The 23557-nt window shown below is 37.4% G+C and overlaps 1 long non-coding RNA gene across 1 annotated transcript in view; it reads left to right on the plus strand.

Annotated features, from left to right (window-relative positions):
* LOC118151523 (uncharacterized) overlaps nt 1-22200 on the plus strand; it is a 231745-nt gene extending 209545 nt beyond the window's left edge. The window contains exon 4 of the long non-coding RNA XR_004739886.3: nt 22140-22200. This is a non-coding gene — a long non-coding RNA (uncharacterized LOC118151523). The remainder of the gene's footprint in view (nt 1-22139) is intronic.
* The last annotated feature ends 1357 nt before the right edge of the window (nt 22201-23557 follow it).

Raw genomic sequence — 23557 nt, forward strand, 5'->3', positions numbered from 1 at the left:
AAATTTTTCTTACTCTTAAATCTCTTTAACTGAAGCTCATTTGACAAACCTATTATAAAATGAATAAATGCAGCACTGTGTGATTTGTCCACTGTCAACATGTTAACACACTTTATTTGAAGGTAGATTGATGGAGGGTGGCTGAAGGAGTTTACCCTCCTGAGTTAAAGAATAGAAAACCCTTTTTTCTTAGTTTTTTTTTCTTCGAAGTTCACAAGAGTAGATATACAATTATCCTCGACTTGCTGATGCAAAGGAACAGAGCATTTAGTTTCTTGTCACTGTCTCTGAAATTCCTAAAGGTACAATTAGCATTTCATTTGACATAATGTTGAAAGGTTCATAGATTGATCTTCCCTAAAATGCAGCAAGAATTTTTTGAAATGCAAATTTTGACATTTATTAACTTTTATTCCAGATCTGTTTATAGACTGTAAAACTGTGCATACATTTAACTCGAAGAAGCTAAAAGGACAATGTTTAGGTGGATACTCTGTGTTATAATAAAAGTCTATTTTATTGTTTCAACAATGAAATTTTTATTATCAGAGATTTATGATATCAGCACAGCAGTTTTTACTGCATGATTCACAGTGTTTTTATAGATGTATATTCAACAAAACAAGGAGAGAAATTGTACTGCAGTAGTCTCTCTCAGGAGTGCATTTCCCCATTGAAATAATGTCAGCAGTTTTCCACCTTCAAAGCCCTATGTTTTCAAATCAATTAACAATTCTAATTGTGCAGGAACAGTTGTTCACTTAGCTTGGCAAATGGGACAGGAAACATTATTTCCTTTCTTTGCCTAAAATGAAGACTTTAATCTTCTGAACCATATTTAACATATAAAAAACACACAGCTGAAAAGTTAGACAGTTTGAAACTCAGTTTGCTGGGGCCTTCTGCCTTTCTGCATGGCCTACATTAATTTCCCTGTCTTCCTCAAGCCTTGCAGGAAGCCTGGAGTCATAAAGAGTTTTACATCTGCGGGTGGACAAACCATCTTCAGATTCATTTAGACTTTTCGTTAATCAGATATTTATCTAGCCAGGCAGTTGTAAGAGTTATTACTTTTCTGAGGTAGCAAACCAAACATTGGTTCTGACCTGAGTTGCGACAGGCGGGGCAGATCAGTATCGGCAAGTGAGAAACAGCTGACGTGGCAGCGTGGGGGAGCCAGGTCTGCTGTTTCACTTAAAGTCCTAATGTCATTTCCACTTAAAAAATTTTTTATTGGGATTAAAGTGCAGCTTGTATGATATTGAACAATGTGGTTCATAAAACAAGGAACACATGCAATCTTATAAGACATTATTAAATATGTGCAGTTTAACCTTTTCTTTTTTTAAACCAATGTATATTTGAGTTATAGCTCATAATGTCTGTTCATATTTATAAAATGGATAAATGCTATGATTGGAGGAGATTTTTAGTATTTTAGCGTCAGTGAAAAAATGTTCTTTATTATGTTTTCAATAGCTTCTGAGATTATTCAAATATATACGTTTAGAAAGATGGCTTGTATTCTAGAATGATTAAAAGTCTCCAACAAAATAAAGATTTCTTGATTTGCTTCCCCATGAATTTTAATTTACTGTAGTCGCGTGGATGGATCTCGGTGTGGAAGCCCTGTGGCTTGTTATTCCATTTGAATCTTGCTGATTTCAAAGTACACACATTCTGTTTTTGTCTAGTAAGGATCCCAACATTTCTTGATCATGTTTTCTTGAGCATGCCGTTGCAAGTAAATATTTAGGTTATTCAGTTCCCCCAAATAAAGGTTAAAATATACTCTTTGTAGCTCAGGAAGATCCAATTTGCAGGAAAATGGTACATAAATCAGGCCACCTGTGTGTAGACTTTGTTCTCTCAATGGAACTGTTGCAGCTGATTGAAAAGTAGGGATGCGTTGTCTGGCTGATCTGGTTTAACAAGGAAGTGCAAAATCACATTTTGGTCAGGTGGATTTCAGATGCTTCTGAATGTAGTTCAAGATCGTCAGTAAAAGTCTCTTGGGCCAATGAGTAGTAGCGAATTCCCTAACAGTGTAACAGATAATATAGGACATCTCCATGCATGTTTTCTATTAAGCAACAAAAATAACAGGGAAAGAAATTCTGTACAGATGTACTATCTTCTCAATGGGATGTAAATGAAAGAAACCTGGTATTTTAAGCATGTTTATGTGTTTGAAAGGATTTTTTTTGTGTGTAGTCACATATATAAGGTGGTCATAGCTCCAGAACCTTTAAAATGCCACTCATTCCAGGACTGAAGATTTCCCTTATCTCTGCCAAGTGAGAATGAATGGTCTCTCCTCCTATCTGTATTCACATAGCGCTTTTAACAAATCACCCTAATTGTACTTACTATTTTCAACTTTAAATTATAACTATTTTGTATAATATGCCATATTCCATGTTGAACTTTTCGAAGGGGTCAGAATATATTTCATACAAATACATGCTTTTCATTGCACCAGGTGCTGTGGACAGAGTGAGTTGCACAGTCAAGTACTAAGTGAATGCAGAAATGGGAATACAGGGCTCGTGTACAGCAGGGTTTCTCAGCCTTAGCTCTGTTGACACTGGAGGCCAGGTAATTCTTTGCTATGGAGGCTGTCTGTGCATTACAAGATTTGAGCAGGATCCCTGGCCTCTACCCACTAGATGCCAGTAGGACTCCTACTCCAAGTTGTATCAACAAAAAAAAGTCTCTAGACGTTGCCAAATTTCCTCTGGAGGAGAAAAAAAAATCATTATTTCCTTCTTCCCACATTGAGAGCCACTGACACACAAACACACGCACACACACAAACGCACCCCTCCAAAATACAGAAGGAAAGGCCAGTATAATGTTTCTCAAGGAAGCTATAAGTTATCAACATAATCTATGAAACATTCCACCCTATCAAATCATCTCATTGGTTATACTCACATCCTCATAGCTGCATCACTCTTCCCCACACCATCTTGATAGCGTCTCATCAACATTTTTTATTAATTTGCTCAGGTCTACGCTAAAATACCTCCTTGTTATTTTAGGGTGCTGTGAGCTTTTATGCCTATACTCACTTCCCCATGTGTGATTTTGAGACTACTGTCTTAAGAGTGAAATGAGTTTGGCTAGGCTGGGTGTTCTGTCATCATTGTTGTACCAAGGTACGTATTTCAATGAGGAATCAGAATCTATCTGTGTAGCCTCCATGGAGTTTTATTTGCATTATCTATATGTTTGTGACTTAGACCTGAGTATGTTCATATTTGAGAGTATTTTCAGTACTGAGTAGAGTGTTAAAGAAAGAGGAAATGGAAAGTAAATGTGGAGATTTCAAGAAAGGAATTTTATCTGGGGAAAACAATAAAGACAAAGAGAAAAATCAGGAGGAAGGGAGAATTGGAGAACGTCTCATCAATAAAAATTAGTCATGCTTTGTGTGTCCTCCTTTTTTTTTTCACAGTTTCTCTCTAGCTTAAGCCAGATGTTTTTATCATTTAGCCTACCTACCAAACCAAAAGCTTTGCCTTACTTATTCCTTTATAATTTTTAGTCCCATCATCATTGATATTATTTTTACTATAATATTTTAAATTATCATTATACCATGCCTATAGAAAGAAATTATGTATTTTGAAATAATAAAAGAAATTTAAAATGCCAATTTCAGAAATAATTATAAGAAGAAATATAACAGAAATATTGAATAATCATTCAAAATTATTTATTCATTTATTTATTATTCTCCTTTAACCAGAAGAAAATAAGGAGAGATGTTAAAGCTGGCATATGCAGACGTTAACAATATGGTCAGATAAAATACATTAGCCCTAAAATAGGGACAATTTAATGGCAAAGAAGGAGGCAATAAGGTAGATCTAACAGGCATTAGCAACAAAATACACCCCAATAAACTCATACATTTACTGGAGATAAAGGCCAAAATTGCTTCAAACGTTCTTGTAGGTAATACGAAGAGGAAACCATTATGGGTAGGATTCATAGTCTTTTAGATGAAAAACCACACCATTGTTTGGGACAGGCAGAATTATGTTTTTTCCTGAGATCAGAGAAACATTTTTCCGTTGGGAAAAAGATGGTGAACTAGTTATAACAACAGAGAACTAAAGTAATTTAACATTTTTAATCAACCAAGTAAAAGGGAAACCACTTTGAATTATGTAGTTTTAAATATTTTCCCAAAAGCCGAATACAAACGTTAACTGAAAAGAAAAAAAATATTTCCCTGTCACTAAACTATAGGAAAAATTTGTTACATGAATGCTCCAATAAGAGATTTAGGGTTACATGATGTTCAAACTCTTCCACTAGCTTTTTCAAAAGATATAGAATGGCTCTCCAAATAGATGAATGACTATTCTTCAAAAATGACCTTTTGTAAAAGCTGAGGGCATAAAATTAAATCATAATTCAGTGAAGGCATTTTTCCAGAAAATAAGATAATATAATCCAGGTATATTACTTTCAGATGCCCTCACCTAGGTCAGTAATAGCATTTAGAGAACTTTGGAGAGACAGAAAATGAACATCCTTTAGATCAATGGTCCTCAAATCTTTTCTGTCCCAAGCAGTGCTGAATTAGGCAAAACATGGGAGAAAGAGATGAACAGACTAGAGCAACCTGGAAAGATACTGTTTTACCTTCTGCATACGTGTACATTCTGTTATTCTGAAAAGCTTCACTTTAATTTAGACTATTAAAAGTATTTTAATTTTGAACTAATGTCAACAGAGACTGAGATATTTCTAATTTTTGAGCCTTTATTGGCCTCAGTAAACCAGAAGAATAGGATTTTCTTCTATCAGTAGTAGAAGTATTGAAGATATGATTCTCAACCTGAGAGTTAGGGCTGGTGTGTTCCAGGGCGATAGAATGATGAGGGGTGAAACAGAGAGGAATGGAGTCATCCTGAATATCCAATTTCTAGCCATCAATGTAGAATTTGCAGAAGCACTCAAGGTGATTCTCCAGTGCTTTACTCTGAGTTCACCCTCCCTAGCCTCTTTCTAGATACTGCTTTCCTCTCAAAAATTAGCACTTCCACTGAGCTTTTGGTAGATGTTTGTCATAGTTAAATTAAAACTGAATTTGCTCATCAGGGCCTGAAGTGCCCATCTTCTGAGCTTTTGATTAAATAAAGGTGCATATCTTACCAACTGCACAAGTGGCAAATCAGATAATGCTTTGAAAATGAAGGAATTTCAAAGGTATTCTGGCTCAGGTAACGGGAAGTTCACTGCAGGTGGCGTAGCAGTGTGTGTCTGGAAAGAGCTCCTAATTTTTCTCGAAGAACGTCTTTATTCTGAATTAGATAACGGCAATGAACTAATAGCCCAAAATTCTATGCCATTAAAGCACAGGTGACACCCCAGTCACAAAAAGAACAACAGTCAGAAGTGATTTTGAGCATGACTTCATTCTAATTGATTTGCCAACATGACCCAGTTGCCAAATTCACTTTTGCATAGTGAACTGGGGACCTATTGTAGGTGTCCAGAACCTAGGATTTTAAAATGCATGCTAGAATCCTTTTTTTGGTAAGAATACAGTGCGTTCCTATTTATTGTTATTTCTTTTTCCCTACACTGAATAAGCCAGGATTATCCAATCAGTAAAAGTAAGCTGCCCTAGAGTAAATAGTATGAGAAGATAGACAGGTTTTACGATTCTTGTCACCATAATGAGAGCCTCATTTCCCCAACAACCTTATACATGCATTTATGTTTGTGTACGTAATTGAAGACCCCCATATTGTTTTTAGGATCTCTCAATTTGCACTCAGTACTTCAAAGTCAGAAATAATGCTGAGTTTAAAATAAACAATTTTAATAGAGCTATTATCATTTCTATATTACGGCTATATCAAATAATCCCATATATTAATGTATGCTACTCATATTTTTAAAGAAAATATTTGGCAAAAATAAATGAATTAAATAATTTGTTTGTTTTATATTCATAGCTTGTATCCTTAGTTTACATTTGTTACAATGTGAATAAAAGCTGGAAAGGAAAGACTGACAAAGATCTCTGTGGGGACAGGAAATACTGAAGAAGTACTTGTGACTTGAGTTTGTTTTGGGAGAGGGTCTGTGTCTTCTGTGCCAGTCTCAGTTCCCTCTTTCAGCTCCATTTAGTTATGTTCCTACATTTTCTCCTCCACTCCATTTCTGATGTCTCTTTCCCTGATTTGAGGGGAAGCCCTGGTTTTCCACCACCCATTCTGGGGCTGACTTTGAACAGAGTGTCTCATCTGCCTTTGCATCTGAATGAATTAACCTTCATCTGTTCCTCCCAGACACACGAATCCTTTCTTTTCTTTTCTTTTCTTTTCTTTTTCTTGAGACAGGGTCTCGCTCTGTTGCCCAGGCTGGAGTGCAATGGCATAGTGTTGGCCCACTGCAGCCTCAATCTCCAGGGCTCAGGTGATCCTCCCATCTCAGCCGCCAGAGTAGCAGGAACTATAGGTGCATGCCTCCATGCCCAGACAATTTTTTTTTTGGAGAAATGAGGTTTCAGCATGTTGGTCAGGCTGGTCTTGAAATTCTGTGTTCAAGCTATCCATCCGCTTGGCCTCCCAAAGTGGGCGGGGATTATAGGCATGAGCCACTGTGTTGGGCCAAGTCCCTCTATCTTGACAACTGTCTCACATTTCACTATGCTTCGATAGCCTCTATGAACCTAGAGCTGTGATGACTGGCCCCTTTCTGGGGATGGCTTTCCCTGGCGGCTGACTCTGTAAGCTCTCTTCTCTCCTCCTTCTTTCCAAGAATCTGTCCTTTCTCACATCCACATGCCGCATTTATTTCTGAGAATTGACATTATTGAGGAAGTCGGGGAATCTCTGAACAAGAGAACAATAATACAAAATAGATTTAAGACAGATATGTGAATATCAGCTGAAAATAATTAGGATCATTTACTCAGTGGAAAAAAGAGGACCAAAGAATCTGAGAAGTTTAGAGTGATCATCAGAAAGCATGCAGAGTAAACACATAGGTTACAGAAATATTTAAGAAAAGGGTCAATTTGTCAGACTACAGGCTGGGGTAATGACTGTAGTGTTAGCAGTTACATTCGAAATGATTTCTTTATTGACCTACATATTTTTAATAAGCAATATTTTAAAGGTAACATTTTTAGAATCTACTTTTACATCCTATGATGCTACTTTTCCTCCCTTACAATATCTGTGATTGGGGAAAGTCTATAAACAAAGCATGCTTTTTTCTTACTAGGTCAAAACGAAGTGTTACACTCGCCTCTTAATAAATGTCAATTACTTTCCCTTTTCCCTGAGCCTGGTATTATGCTAATAACATTCTCCTGAATATTCATAGACTCAAAGATGTTTGATCAGGAGACGAAGTTAGAGATAGCCTCACCCAATTCTCTCTAGTAACGATGAAGACACTGTGGCTCAGAGACTGGAAGTGCCTTGCCTAAAGTTGCCCAGCAAGTTAACAATACTGTCAAGACCAGGAGCGATGTTTTGGTGTAAAGAAGCAGCACAAATAAAGGTTCTCACTTAAGGAGATGACACTCGCCAGGAAGCTAGGAGAACTGTTGTTTCTAGGCCATAGAGTTAGGTAGGTGCCAGACCATGCAGGAACTTGAAGGCCGTAGTAGAGACTTAGAGAGTAATGAGAGACTTTAGATGTACAAAGAAAAATGGCGACATTACATTGCTATTTAGAGAAAATGCATTTTTAAAACATTTTCATTTAGTAATAAGATTCTCTCTTCATGTATATGTGTTCTCTCAATTTAGAATATAAGGCTACTCTCCAATCGGATTGCTTTTTACCCTCATCTTGATGAAAATTTCTCACCCTCATATGTCTTCACTTCTGTGAAGCCTCCAGGCCAGAACACTCTGCTTCTAGGTTGTCTTCAGCATAAATTTCAAGCAGAGGTAACCCAGCTTCTCTAATTCTCAGGTTTTTTTCTTCCCATTTTTTGATTCATTATACCTCATTTCAGATTTTTTTAGGCTCTGCTAGTCCTTAGACCTTTTCCAGGGATAAATAAAACCTCCAACACCTTCATTAAATAAGACCTTGGAATCTAAACTGTCCCATAAATATCTTCCCCAAGTAAAAAGATAGAGGAAAACTTTGTCTATTAATTAGAATTTTCTTATCTAATCTTTATTTTCTGTAAACATTTGCTGTATTGCTGGATCATGATATTTGTATATTTAACAAGGCATTTATAGTATTTCTTTTCTATTTTTTGTCTTATGTTCTTGACACTGTCTTCAACTGCTACCCCTTAAAGTCCAAGATTGCATTATTTTAAATATCACATAATACTAGGATTAGAGAAGGCAGATAGCACTTACTGAATAGTTGCCATGTAATAGACACTGTGCTATGAAATTTTCTCATCAGACTGAGTTGAAACAAACTAGGAGTCAGCGTATGGACTTTGGCAAAATGCACAAGCTCGAGACCCTCCTATGTATTTCTTTGTGTAACTAAGCACACAAGGACAAGGGGACTTCTACATTTTGGCTGAAGGCAGAAGGACAGAGTTAGTAGAAAGATGGCAAGCGAGAAAGAGGAAATGGACAAGATATGAGGAAGGCCTGGCATCTGTCTTCTGCTGGCTGGAGAAACTGGTTTTGTGGGTCAAAGAAGAGATGACGTAGAACCAATAAGTGAAGAAGTAATGTTTATGGAAGACATTTCGTTCTTGGCAAGCAACAAAAGCCTGCTTCAGAGGTACACATAACAAAAATACAGGCTCAAACTGGGAAGAAAACAATGTACTTCCCGAGTCTATTACAAACCATAGTGTAACTTGAAAGATCAAGGAAGCGTTTAGCTGAGGAGAGCTGGGTCTGGGAGTAGAGTCCTCTCATGGAAAGAAGGAAGAAGTGATGACATGGCTCCATGCCAAAAACATGACATGAGACAGACATGTGGTTGGGCCTCAGAAATAAGCTGAAAGGGGAGACCAGGCCATGCAGGTGGGCTCCAGTGGCCATACACATTCATTTTATCTCTTTTATTTCAACAAGGAATAGGAGCCGAGGACATATGCATTACATCATTCAATTCTTTAAAAAGACTTTGAAGAATAGGGTTATTATCCTCATTTTCAGAGAAGAAAATATGTGTTTAGGCAGATTAAACACTTATTTAGTTAACTAATGGTGGTCCTGGGATTCGAACTTAGCCTTGGTAGCTCTCCATACAGTTGTTCCTTATGACCACCCCACATCACTTCCTGGCTGCTTGGTACTAGCTTTATGATTTGTTGTATGTACCAGGTGGGAGTTAAGCAGAATAAAAAATTTCTAACTCAGTTATTCATTTATTTATTTATTTGCTGAAAGGCGTCATGGAATTATGGGAAGTCAGACATACCTGAACTCAGATCCCAGCATTGAATGGGCTTTGAAGTCAGGCACACCTGAGCTCAGATCCCAGCATTGTCATTAATGAACTATCAGTCCTTGGAAAGTTTGCTTTTCCTTCCTTACCCTTGGTTTCCTTTTCTGTACAAAGGAATGTTAACATGTTTTTTGGATATCACTGTAAGATTTAAATGAGTTAACAAATGCACATCTCATATTATGATGCCTGGGACATAGTAGATTCTCACTAAATGACAACTGTTTTTATTATTGGCAGTTCCTACAGAACTCCTTGCATCCAGAAGAGGAAGCATGCGGAATATGTCAGTACAGAATACCAACAGACACATGTTTAGTGCTATCAATTCTCACATCATCATTCATCTTCCCTAACATGTCTTTTTTCTTTTTTCTTTTTTTTGGCTTCTATATAGAAAAGAACATATGGGAATTGTTTTGACTCCTACTGCTAGGAAACAAACCATAGCTTCTTTTTCTCTGAAAGGAAAGGGAGGGTATTGACATATATCTTTTATCTTTGGCAAGCACCCACACTACATGTTTATCGACATTTAAGAGTTCTTTCTTAAAGCATCTCACTCTATGCCTAGAAAGTATGTTCCTTTCACTTGAAAGAACATCAAAGAGGCATTCTGTATAAAATTTACTGAGCTTTTTCTTAACTATGAATTGTCATGAGACCATATGGCCGTAAATGATTTAGTTTTTCATGAAAAATGGTTTTAAATCAAAAATGAAACCTGCTAAAAAGAATTTGCATACTTGATGAAAAATAAAGGCAATAAAATGTTTAATCTGCCTGTGAGAAATGTACTGGGATTTCATAAGCAGCCCTTCTATAATAAGGAAATGCATTTTCATTATGACTGTTGCATTACCAGTGTTATGGAAAGTTGGCCTCTTTAGATAGTAATACAGAAAACTGGGGCATAAATGATGTTCCCCTAAAGATTCAAGCCAATCTGGCATATCTGAAATATTAGTGAAGTTAATATTATCTCCCTTGTTTAAACAAGGAATAGGGACGGATGACATATACATTACATCATTTAATTCTTTCAAAAGTCTTTTGGGAATGGGGTTTTGACAATTTGTTTTTATAGATGTGGTGATACAGTGCAGTTCTGTTACATGGATATATTTTATTAATTGTTCAGTGGTAAAGTCTGGACTTTTAGTGTATTCATCACCCATAGAGTGTATGTGGGCCCCAATGGGTAATTTCTCATTCCTCATCTCCTCCCATCTTCCCACCTTTTGGGAATAAGTTTATTATTCTCATTTTCCGATGAGTAAATAAATGCTTAAACGGAGTCCGTGTAAATGAGGAGACTACCTGGAAAATACTTAGACTGAGGTTGTCCAACCCATAGCTTACGGGCTGCATGTGGCCCAGGACGGCTTTGAATGTGACCCAAAACAAATTTGTAAACTTTCATAAAACATTAGGAGATTGTTTTGCATTTTGTTTTTAGCTCACAAGCCATCGTTAGTGTTAGTGTACTTTGTGTGCAGCCCAGGACAATTCATTTTCGTCCAATGTAGCCCAGGGAAGCCAAAGCTTGGAGCCCTCTGACTTAGACTAAAGGAAGAAATGGGACAGTGGAATCGGGTGTTAGGAAAAGAGAGTCTGATCACAGCACTGCATACTTCATGAAGGACTAGAAAGCTTCATCTATAACCTAAGAGCAAGAAAACACCTAAAGAAGAATTTGAGTCAAATCTCTCTGAGAAGTTAAAAGTGAAAGTAAGCAGCCACATCTAAGGCCATCTTGATCCAGATGTGACTGCTAGTCTTGCTACCAGCATGAGCAACATAGGGATGCTTTAGAAAGCATGAACTGAGAAGGGAGATGCCACCCACTAGAAAGCAGAAGAGGAAACAAACACCACTATCTAATTGTGGGAAGTAAAAATTACATAAAACATTCTCTGAGGACTCAGAAGTATTTGAGAAGAGGTTGAGGGGACTGAAGTTCCTAAGGAATTGATGTGATAGAGAAAGAAATCATCATGATGACTTTAGTTTTACCCCAAATGGGTATCACAAGTTACATACTGAATTTCTTCCTACTTAAAGAAGCTAATGAATCATGCCACAAGATGCAATTCATAGTTGTACATTTTCTTTAATGGGTGCAAGGCTGATTAACACATGTCTAAAGTTCATTTTTGCATTGTTCATTTTGAATTCGTATTGAGAGACAACATTGAGACAATATGAAAAGAAAAAGGTAGTATACAATGTAGGAACATACAATGTGCACAAGCAAAGATTTCATGATGAAAATGCTAAAAGCAATAGCAACAAAAGCAAAAACTGACACATGGGATCTAACTAAACTAAAAAGCTTCTGCACAGCAAAAGAAACTTACAGAATGGGAGTAAATTTTTGCAATCTGTCCATCTGACAGTGGTCTAATATCCAGAGTCTACAAGGAACTTAAACAGATTTACAAGAAATAAAACAAACAATTCTATTAAAAGTGGGCGAAGGACATGAACAGACACATCTCAAAAGAAGACATTCATGTGGCCAGCAAACATGAAAAAAAGCTCAACATTACTGATCATTAGAGAAATGCAAATTAAAACTACAATGAGATACCATCTCATGCCAGTCAGAATGGCAATTATTAAAATGTCAAGAAACAACAGATGCTGGCAAGGTTGCAGAGAGTAAATTAGTTCAACCATTGTGGAAGACAATGTAGCAATTTCTCAAGATGTAGAAATAGAAACACCATTTGACCCAGCAATCCCATTACTGGGTATATACTCAAAGGAATATAAATCATTCTATTATAAAGATACATGTATGCATGCATACATTCATTGCAGCACTATTCACAATAGTTAAGACATGGAATCAACCCAAACGCCCATCAATGATAGGCTGGATATAGAAAATATGGTACCTATACACTGTAGAGTATAATGCAGCCATAAAAATGACAAGATCATGTCATTTGTGAGGACGTGGATGGAGCTGGAAGCTGTTATCCTCAACAAACTAAGGCAGGAGTAGGAAACCAAATGTCATATGTTCTCACTAATAAGTGGGAGCTAAATGATGAGAAGTGGCACATGGACACCTTGTAGGGAGCAACACACACTAGGGCCTATGGGGTATGGTGAGGGTAGGGAGAGCATCAGGAAGAACAGTTAATGGGTGCTGAGCTTAATACCTGGTAATTGGTTGATCTGTGCAGCAAACCACCATGGCACATATTTACCTATGTAACAAACCTGCACATCCTGTACATGTGCCTTGGAACTTAAAAACAAAGATGAAGAATAAAAAATGAGGCAATTGTTAGCTAAGTTGCAAAGAAGCTTATTTCTCACATCACTACATCAATTGGATAACATTTGGTCCTTGCAATGAGGTTAATTCTATGTCATTCAAGAGGCTATTCAATAGTTACCACCAGGATTGTAGATAATTCCATCATAACAGGCACCCTGGGCTGGCTTCATGCTAGAAAATTCTTCAGAATGCAGCCATCCTGGAATAGATTCGAGGCCCTTGAGTCAGCCACACAGAATCGCAAAGATGATGAATTATTTCTGAGTCAGTCTCCTAAGCTTCAGTGTCCACATTGAAAAGAAATGGTCACCATACTGCATCCTTCCCCTACATCTTGAAAACAATAGTTTGTGCCTAATGTTTATTTCTTTAAATTTGTTACCATTTTGGAATCCTCTAGTTTTAAGACATATCAAGACATGAAAAATCACATAAAATGATTTTCTGCCTCAGTCTCTCGAGTACCTGGGACTTCAGGCATGTACCACTCAGCTCTTTTTTTTTTGTTTTGTTTTAATAACATTATTACTTTAGAATAATTTTATATTTCTATAACAGTTGCAAAAATAGTACCCTCATATATAACCCTCATATAACCCTCACTGAGTTTCCCGTTAACACTTTTCATGACCGTAGTGCACTTGTCCAAACCAAGGAGCCAACAGTGTTTTGTTACTATTAACTAAACCTGACTTTTTATTAGAATGTCACTAGTTCTTTCCTAATCTCCTTTTTTTCATGTTCCAAGATCCCATGCAGAATACCACTTACATTTAGCCACTGTCTCTACTTAGCTTCCTCTTAACTGTGCAGTTTCTTGGACTTTTCTTGTCGATAACCCTGAAGTTGTGTTGTAACCCTCTAGTTTGACTTGAGGTTCAATAACATTTCAGCAAAAGAACAATATTAGATTATAATCTTTGTTATATTTTTCTGAACTATGGTGAGTCCTAACATAGTCAGTCCTTGCCTCACTCCCAGGTTCCCCCCTCCTCTTTTTTTTTTTGAGACAGAGTCTTGCTCTGTTACCAGGTGCCAGGCTGGAGTGCAGTGATGCAATCTCGGCTCACTACAGTCTCCACTTCCCAGGTTCAAGTAATTCTCCTGCCTCAGCCTCCCGAGTAGCTGAGACTACAGGTGCACGCTACCACATCCAGCTAATTTTTATATTTTTTTAGTAGAGATGGGGTTTCACCATATTGGCCAGGATGGTCTCGATCTCTTGACCTCGTGATCCACCCACGTTGACCTCCCAAAGTGCTGGGATTACAGGCGTGAGCCACCGCACCTGGCCACTCCCAGATTTTGTGAACCAGTCAACTCTGTCCTACTCTGAGTGACTTGGTAACAATGCCTCCCAGAAATCTAGCATCATGAGTTCCTTATGACTTAGGTATCAGTAACAACCTTTTATTCAAAAACACGAGAAAGAACACAACCTGTGAGTCAAAGCAGAATTGTTGAGGATATGTATGGATACAAATTACATCTTTCAAAGATTGACCAAATCCTGTACATGTTAAGCTTTAAAATATTTGCTCACCACCAGAGTCATGAAGTGGAAAGCACTAGGTTTGGTATTCAGACCAAACTCTCCATGCATTTTCCACCTCCAAACTGTGTGGTTTCAATCCCAGCACTTAACCTCAATAATTCCATGTATACCAACCTGTTATCTAACTCTCTAATGTGATGATATATGTAAAGAAGTTTTGTGAACTCTGTAGCCTGATATACAAATTATTTTTGTTGTTCATCATTACTCCTATTGCAGGTTAAAGCAATTATAAACTAAAAAGATTCCATGCATGTTATAATTTTCTACTTCAAATTTATTTTCTTAGTTGAGTCCTATTTTGGAATAGCTGTGAAAACTATTTTAGTCTTCATAATAAAATATTGACAGCCTACTGCTGTGATGGAGTGCTTACAATGCACCAAGTATTTGTTTCACATTTGCTGCAACCCTATGACATAGTTAGTGACATGATTTTCTTTCTTTCTTTTTTTTTTTTTTTTTTTTTTTGAAGTAGTCTTCCTCTGTCGCCAGGCTGGAGTGCAGTGGCGTGATCCCGGCTCACTGCAACTTCCATTTCCGGTTTCAAGCAATTCTCCTGCCTCAGCCTCCAGAGTAGTTGGGGCTACAGGCATGCACCACCACGCCCAGCTAACTTTTTTTGTATTTTTGGTAGAGACGGGGTTTTATCATGTTGGCCAGGATGGTTTCGATCTCTTGACCTTGTGATCCACCCGCCTCAGCCTCCCAAAGTGCTGGGATTGTTGGGGTTTAGGGGTTCAGGGGAACCCTTAGTTCCCCTGAGAGGACATTTCTCCAGGTTCTTGGTCTATCACTCCCCAAGAATGGGAGAAGAGACCATGGCACGGCGCGCTCGTTAAAGTAAATGCTGGACTTAAAAGTGTTTGTAGAAAAGTGATTTATTTAGGTAAAGAAGGAGAAAAAGGAGAAGAAGAGAGAAAAAAAAACGGGTGGCTGTCACAGAGTGAGGGAAAGAAAAGCCGCTCTCACGCTGAGTGAGAGGGGTTCCCAGAGGAGCAAAACCAGAGGAGGAGAGCTCCTCTCACACTGAATGAGAGACTCCGGAAAGGTGGAATCCAGGAGAGGAAAGCCAGCTTCCACACTGAGTGGAAGGGAATTGAGAGAGAAAGATGGAGTGGAAAAGCAGCTTCCACACTGGTTGGAAGGGGACCCCAGAGGGGGAATATCCAGGAGGGGAGAGTTCCCATTATGTGGGAGGGGATTCCAGAGAGCTGGAAATTCGATGAGGGTGAAGGAGCAGGGGAATTTATCCTGGGAGAAATTCCCACCTTCCCAAGTTCCTCTGGCCAATGAAAGGAGTTCCTTTAAACTTCTGCTGGGGTGATTGAGTCTTAGTTTCTTCCCTAGCCTGTGAAATTTAAATATAAACCATTAAACTGTTACATCTCCCGGGTGGAGAGGCATGGGAGGTGGGCATGGTGCTGGGAAGTTCTTGCCCTTAAAACTACGCCCCCTTGTGTTCCCTCAGGATTACAGGCATGAGCCACCATGCCCAGCTGATTTCCATTTTAAATATAGAGAAACCGAGGTCCAGAGAGGTTTATAAAACTTACTCAAGGTTACACAGCAAGTAAGTAGAGAAAATAAGAAATGAACTCAGATAGCTTGGCATTAAACCACCCATGTGGGCAGAGCTCTCATAGCCTAATCATCTCTTAAAGGCTCCACCTTTCAATGCTATCACATTGGCAATTAAATTTCAACTTGAGTTTTGGAGGAAACAAATATGCAAACCATAGGAGGGGGTTATGATGAACACAACCTATTTCATTTGGTTACTGTGAAGATGAAATGAGATACAATGTGTGGTGCGGGGCAGAAACAGAAGCTTTAGCATTACTCTGTGTAGTACCTAATACATTTAGGAGGCCGCGTTGCCTGGGGTTGTCTCCTGGTTTTGTTGTTACTGTTGTGTGACCTGGGGCACGTTTCTTAACTCTCTGTACCTGTCTCCTCATCAGTAAAATGGATATCATTTTATTATAAAGTTTGAATGAGCTAATTTGTACAGTGCTGAGAACAGTACCTGACACATAGGTTTGTTATGGGCCGATTACACGAGGTCAGTGAACACAGCTAGTACTCACAATGTGTTAGTCACTGTTATTATTGCCTGGAACTGCAGCCTAATGCTTCTGGCATTGCTTGAGCAAGAAGTGAACAATGAACCTTGAGGCTGGTCCCAGACATATCAGGAAGCCAGGTTTTTGGCTCAAGGCTGCCAGCAGAGGTCAACCACCAGACAGATTACTTATTATCTCCTGGTTTTGTTGACCCTTGTTCAAAATAAGGAGGAAGAAAGGACCCAAAGAAAGAGGCAGCAATTTACCACAAACCTCCAGAAGCATTATTTTAATTTTAAGAGAGCTTTTCTGAGCTTGGGAAAGAAGTTTGACTACTTCTGCCACAGATCTTTATTCACCTGTTAGCATGATATTATATTCGTTTCATTGCCATAACAAGAAGAGCCATTCCATTATTAAAGTGTAGTTAAGTTAGCCAGTCACAAATGCTCCAGTTTTACATAGGTACAAAAATTGCATTCATTTACAACTGGGGCTTGAATAAATCAGAGAAAAGTGAGATAACTTTTTTCCCAATATATTCAATATATTACCAACTAAAGAAGTTCTTTCAATCTATTTACACTATTTTTACCTAACATGTAAGATAATTATTGTCTGGGATATTGTGATGTACTGAACCATACAAAAGTAACTCTTCAAAGAAAACCTGTACAAACCATTGAGCAACATGAACAGGACTCTTGGCACAAACACAGACTGACAAGCCAATCTTTGGTATTTTCACACAATATTGAAAATAAGTCTGAACTGGCAGGTGTAAAGTTCCTAGATTTACACTTGACAGAATAATTCAGTACTGATACTCTGTGACTGATAATAGGCACAAGGTGTGCAACAGACAATAGCCCTACTGGAGAGAATAAAGTTTTATTCAAGAGCAGATAAAATATAAATATTTTATATAAAGTTTCTCAACAGCTTAATGCACATAGAATTCTGTTACCATAATACTCAGATTAGCTTGAAAACTTCACAAACAAACACAACAAAACTCTCCTGACTGATGATAGTATCTATTGAACACAGGCCTTCTCCAGGCTTCTCTGACTACCTAGTTGGCAAATATTCACAAAAGTAAAAAGTTGCCTTTCCATATTTATGTAAATTCTATGCCTTTATCCCTCTGATAGTGCCCGCTCAATAGAGAAGCGTGCCAGGCATCTCTGCCTTCCCTTGCTTGTGCATGATTTTCTGTAGTAACTCCAAATCAGTAATGGACTTCATTTTTCCCTCTCTTTTCATCAGGGATTTTCGTCTGGTAATTATTTTAAGAATCCATTGAATGGATTAGACTTCTTGTCACTAAGCACCTAAAAGATTCCTTGGGGCACTTCTGGTTGGGGTAGCCATCTGATGTCACATGACCAACAAGTGATCCAACCACATTTCAGTCTAGCTGGGTTCCAGGGGTATTTTACCCAATTGAGCCTCCAATACTATGTCCTAGGACAGTGCTTCTCACACTGCAATGTGCATGCACATCATCTGGGTTCTTGCTGAAATGCAGACTCAGATTCACTAGGTCTGAGATGAGACCTAAGATTCTGTATTTCCATGAATTTCCTATGTGATGCTGATGCAGCTGGTCCAAGGACCACACTTTGAGGAACAAGGCTGTAAGAGAGTCAGAACAACTGAAGATAACTAGAGAGGATACCTGCCTGAAATCTACCAACATTTCCTTTATAACCTGTATCCTCAATATAGTGTATATTTTTAATCTTAGAAAAGCAGAATTAAGTGGTCACCTTTGCTTTTGGCAGATGGCATAAACTGAAAAAATGTTTATTTTTATTATTTTTAGACAAAAAGGGCCAAGTAAGGAACAGCATGATCTAAAAGATGATAGAATTTTCTTGTCTAACTTAAAGCCCGTGTCCAGCGCACCACCACCAGAATTGTACTTCCCTTTGATGGATAAAGAAACTCTCTGCCACACTGCCATGTGTGTACCTATGCAACTGTATTGCATGCTCTGCACATGTACCCCAAAACCTAAAATGCAATAAAAAATAAAAATATTAAAAAAAAAGGAAACTCTCTGCTCCAAATTGGTAAGTGCCATGTACAGCTCTATCCATGCCCAGATGCCACAAAGACTGGCATACTAATATTTACATTTAGGAAAATGTTTAATTTTGCAATAAATGAAGGCATGAAATTGTGACTAGTTGGCATTGATTTAATTATAAATATAATTACTTATAAAATCATTCACAGAAAACAAGTCTTTCAAACCAGGGCGTGGTGTTAGAAGGAAGAAAAGTTCCCTACTAAATGTCTTAAATATTGGGTAGACTCTCTGGACTGCCTAAGGGTACCTAGCATGAACCATTTGGTTTTATTGCTCCTCAGTGACTCCATGGTGATTGGCTCATTAGGAGCTCACAAAAGGAAGCTGGGGGTTCCCCACATCTACCAGGGTTCTGATGGGGACCCAGGAGTTCCACTGTGATCACTCCTTGATGTGAAATTCTTTGGACAATTACTTGCTCAAACTCTTATTTGTTTGTGCTTGTTAATGTATTCAACTCAATCCAGCATTATTGAGTTTTATTTAGGAAAATAAATAAATTATTGAGCATTATTATCGGGCTCTGGGGGTCATAAAGATAAATAAGCCTTGATTTTTATATTCATGGAGCAGATAATCATGTGGATTATTTTGTAAATGCTATTCTGTTGAAATGTGTGCTTTTGTAGTTTTGTCTTGTTTTCTTCACCAACTAGGGTAGAGGCTCCTTGAAAGGGAAGGTCTTTCCTTAATTATCCTTGTGCTCAATACTTGTGGAGTTTCTAGGGAGGAAGTTATAGCATGACTCCAGGAAGAAAGGACTGGTTTGGTGCAAGCAAGTTTGCTTTCCCTCATGACCAGAATCTCTCCCCATGTCTACCTATTGACAGGAAATCAGGTCATCCCAGTTCAGGGAAGGGAGGAAGAAGGAAGAAAGAGCATTGAAAGAAAAAAAAAGCATTGTCTTTCCTAACATGCAGCAAAGCTACCTTGAATTAACTTTTTATCTTTTTTGTTAAAATATAAGGCATGGGTGTTTGCAGTTTTCTATTTCTGTTGTTTTTGCATCAGTTTGTCTCCTGGACATGCTGTGAGGACCAGGTGATGGCAACAACAACAGTATTTATATGCTGGGTATTCTTCTAAGAACCCTACAAATAATAACTTGTTTAATCTAAATAGGCCATGACATAAGTCCTTACTTAGGAACTGAATGAATCGAGACACCCAGAGATGAAGTAATTTGTCCAAAGTCACACAGTCTTTGGAGGAAGGCTATCGTCATGACTTGGGACTTCATGCTCTGGCAGTAAGTTTATTACAGCCAAGAAAGATAAAAAGAAAAGTAAAGCAAAGTCAATTTCAATGCATGCAGACAACTTCCTGCAAACCATCCCTGCAGGTCTTTCTTATAGGAATACACACTTGAATTACTGACTCGATTCCACTTTCAATGTCAACTGCACTGTCTGAAGACATAGGCGTCCAAAGAACTGTTAAGTTTCCTCTGTGTAGCCTCTGACACACTGCAATAACCCTGTTTGTCCATGTAATTTTTCGATTAATACACATTAGCATGCTGGGTGGCAAATATCATGAAGACAAGACCTGTGTGTTACTCGTGCCTGGGCCACAGAAAAGGCCCCATGATTTTTTTGTTGAACAAAAACAAATGAATCCTCGTTTTAAAAATGAGTGAACTGAAGCCCAGAGATATGAAAAATAACTTGCTTAAGCTTAGACAACTCCAACGAGATAGACTAAAGAAGGCTTTGCATCTTGCTTTTCCCAATTTTGAAGCTCATTTTCCATTCCATACCACATTTTACACTATACTTCCATTAATGAGAACATTTATTTCCTGAATGGAGTCATTGCAGTATTTACAGAATGCAAGTGATATATATAAGATACTGGGACATAAATTGAAGGATCTTTTGCCTTATTGAAGGTTGTGGGAACATTTGTATTTAGTAAATGGCTTTTTTTTTTATATACACCACATTACAGTTCCAGGAGTTTTGAAAATGTTCCTAGTCAAATACCTCAGGCTGCAGATTTATTTAAATGTCGTAGAGTTCTCTTATTCTTTTTAATATATATTTTTAGTTTATAACAGTGTCTTTCACCTAGTAGGGATGTAATACCTATTTGAGAAACTAAATTGAAAAGACTACCTTTGAAGCAAAGATTTCTTTATGTTTAAGATATTGTTGATGAAAAAAATTGTAATACTGACACTTGAGGTTGATTGCTCAGTCTACTTTTTCATTTTATGGAAACCATTTTTATGTCTGAAAATGATATTCCTAATAAGGACATAGCAAAAAACAGCACCAGGCTTTCTATTAATGGCTTAGGAATAATTTAAATAGAAGTCAGCACAGTATTACATTGTTAAGCTTTATTCAAGAATTATAGGAAATATGTTATTAGGTTCACTTAAAGTCTAAGCTGAAGAATTCTCCTCTGGAAGACATTTCCTGATTAGACCTGAACTGTTTTTGTATGTCACCACCAAAGACAATGCAAATGCTGATTAAAGCAATTAAACCTTTCCTTTGTTTGCAGAAAGAGATGTACCCAGATATGGCTTTTTGTCTGTAGACATCTTAGTAAGCACTAGCAGACTGAAATGAAATCTGTCATCAGTTATATTTTTCTTTTAGACAAAGTGTCTACTTCACATACATATTGAGCAAGATTTGTTACCAAAGCTTCCTTATATTTCTGTTTGTTGTTGTAAAATGGTAAATGTAGAAATAACACTAGATCTATCAATTTGATAATATAATGCAATACATCTGGCAGCTGAACAGGAAAAAAAATGTAATGACATATTTGGCATAGTGAATGGTTTTTATTATGGGATTTCTCTTTCTTTCTTTCTTTTTAGCACAACTGTGCCATTTATTGTAGACTAATGTCAAAGAATAAAAAGTATTATTGGGGATGGGGAATTTAGCTTTTGTACAATATAAATTGAATGCCATGTAAATATAAACATCAGTTTTATTGCTGGTTAAACATTTATTTACTGACATGGTTTGAACAGGAAATCTTGCTGAAGGGAACCACATCTGTTTTTAACTAGGTATTGCTAAATTCTTTTATGAATTTGGCTTTTCTTTTGCTTCATATTTATAATTTTACATTAAACTATATTGTAGAATATTGTAAAATATAAGAACAAATTTTCTAGAATGTGTAGAAATCAATTCTATAAAGCTAGGATAACTAAAATTTACTTTTCTTTAATAGCAATGTAAAGCCACCATTTTAATGAAATTGACTTTTCAGTAGCACAAGGGAGCATCATTGATTCATTCATTCACTCATATGTTCATCAGACTTTTCCTGACCACTGTATGTCATGCATCGGGCTTGCTTCTGGGGGCACTAATGTGAATGAGCCACAAGAAGCCCAGCCTTGCCAGGGAGACAGATGCGTATTAGGTGTTGGGTATTATAATAGAGAAGCTTGCTGTGTGTGCCCATAATACATAATCAAAACAAATCATGGCAAGACACTAGGAAAAATTGTCTCTGACATTATTTCTACATCTTAGAAATAAATAAAAGATAATTCGAATGAAGGAATCTATTATAATATTAGAGCTCTAATGGCCTCTAAGAATGTTAAATTGGGTTACTCAGAAAGTATCATAGGGCTGCTTGTATGAAGATAGGTTTGAGATTTGAAGTGCAAAGGGGAAAGAGTCTTCCTTGCAAATAGGCTTTGAATCACCCACTCGTTTTCCCTAGGCCTGGGAGCATGCTGATGGAGCAGAAATAATTCAGCCACTGATGGAGAGATGGCAAATGGTGAGTACAGAAAGGCATAGAAAGCAACATATTACACAATCATTAGCAGAATGAAAAGGCAAAGATTGAGAACGATGTGACTGTAAGTTAGGCTGTAATGCTACAAGTGGTTGTCTCAGCACAGACAAACATGGGAGGGAGGAGAATCAGGTGGGGCCTGAGAAGACAATCCAGTCTCTGCATTGAACAATCCCCTTAGACATACCAAAAAGGGCTATCATTTCCCTTCATGGGAGGAAATCAGAGGTGATGATCAGGGCTCAACGTGTTTCCTTCTTAGTCTGATGAATATAATAATGTAGAACAAGTATATGATAATATCAGAATATCGGTGGATTTGTTGGGTATCTTCATAAAATTACAAAGAACATAAACCATGAAATCCAAGACACTTGGAAATTAGTTGACCCGCATATTGTATTGGGGGCCAGATTTATGAGCCAATTGTGAGAAAAATCAGAAAAATGATCATCACTATAGAATTCTTTCTGTAAAGGACCTATTTCCATTAGTGTACCATGTAATTCATGTTTCATATCAGAAAATGAATGAGAGATACATTTATCTGATATATTTAATCCATGTAAGCAGTCATTCTAGAAGACTCTTTCCTACACTAATTTTATGATTTTAAATGAACATAAACACACCATGGTTATTTTGGGTGCCTCTTGTACACTCAGCCCAAGTTTCACTTCTCCCAGTGGTGCGGTAGTCAAGCAGAAAGAGAACAAGATGAAACCAGAGGTTTGGGTCACACCTGTCCCATTGCTGCTGAACTGTGGACAAGGTACTTGGTATCCCTCAACCTCCAGGTTATTATCTGAAAATTAAACCAAATAAAACTAATACTTACCTCAAAGTTTGTAGTCAGCAGTCAATAAAAATAACACTATTGTTAGTTTTTATATACATTTTTAAGAAAATTGGTTAAATAACATAAAATAAGTGGAAAAAAACACTTTGAAAGCTGAAACGTGCCTTGTAACACATTCTGAGTTGCTGCTAGTAAATGTTAATTCTACAGAAAAATTAGAAAACTACACTGAATTTCAGTGTTACAGTGTAAAGCTGGGGATAATGGAGTTATATTAGATGAAATTATACATGCAAACATCTAGGAGAATCTCTGAACTTATAGATTCTCTGAAATGTAATTGACCCTAACTGACTATACAATTTACTGAATAGTTAATAAAAACATGTATCATTTCTAAATGCAACTCACCGTTTGAGCATCCAAGTTATTATTCATTGGCAAATATCTTTTGGTTTTCCATTGAAATGAAAACAGAAAAAGAGAACTTTTAGGAAAAACAAACTCAATATACTTTAGAGAAGCATCTGTTTGTAACTTA

The sequence above is a fragment of the Callithrix jacchus genome, chromosome 1, assembly GCF_049354715.1.
Source record: "Callithrix jacchus isolate 240 chromosome 1, calJac240_pri, whole genome shotgun sequence".
NCBI lineage: Eukaryota > Metazoa > Chordata > Mammalia > Primates > Cebidae > Callithrix > Callithrix jacchus.